This window comes from Morone saxatilis, unplaced genomic scaffold, assembly GCF_004916995.1.
Source record: "Morone saxatilis isolate NCDOM2014 unplaced genomic scaffold, NCSU_SB_2.0 Contig10, whole genome shotgun sequence".
Taxonomy (NCBI): Eukaryota; Metazoa; Chordata; class Actinopteri; family Moronidae; genus Morone; species Morone saxatilis.
In genome coordinates this window covers 6,279,847-6,280,071 of record NW_023339652.1, presented here as the reverse complement: position 1 = coordinate 6,280,071, position 225 = coordinate 6,279,847, and the positions used below count along the sequence as shown (strand labels likewise).

At 39.6% G+C, this 225-nt stretch overlaps 1 protein-coding gene across 1 annotated transcript in view; it reads right to left on the bottom strand.

Annotated features, from left to right (window-relative positions):
- The window catches only part of anks1b (ankyrin repeat and sterile alpha motif domain containing 1B), a gene marked incomplete in the record, with an annotated part of 204,431 nt that overhangs the window by 154,179 nt on the left and 50,027 nt on the right, over positions 1–225 (bottom strand).

The following is a 225-nucleotide window of genomic DNA, read 5'->3' as shown; positions in this document are numbered from 1 at the left end:
AAAAAAAAAAAAAAAAAAGTTGCTATCATTAATCTCACAGTAGCGTTAGTTTAACTGTCTGCTTGTCTTAAAATAGCCGGACCTGTGGGCAGATATTCGTCAGCTCTGTTCAGCTTATACACTGCCCCCTTGCATCCTGTGTCGTTTTAAAAATATCTAGAGCTATTTGACTCAGACGTGCCTGCTTGGGTAAGGAAGGGGAAAAAAACGCGTTTAGCTTTTTAC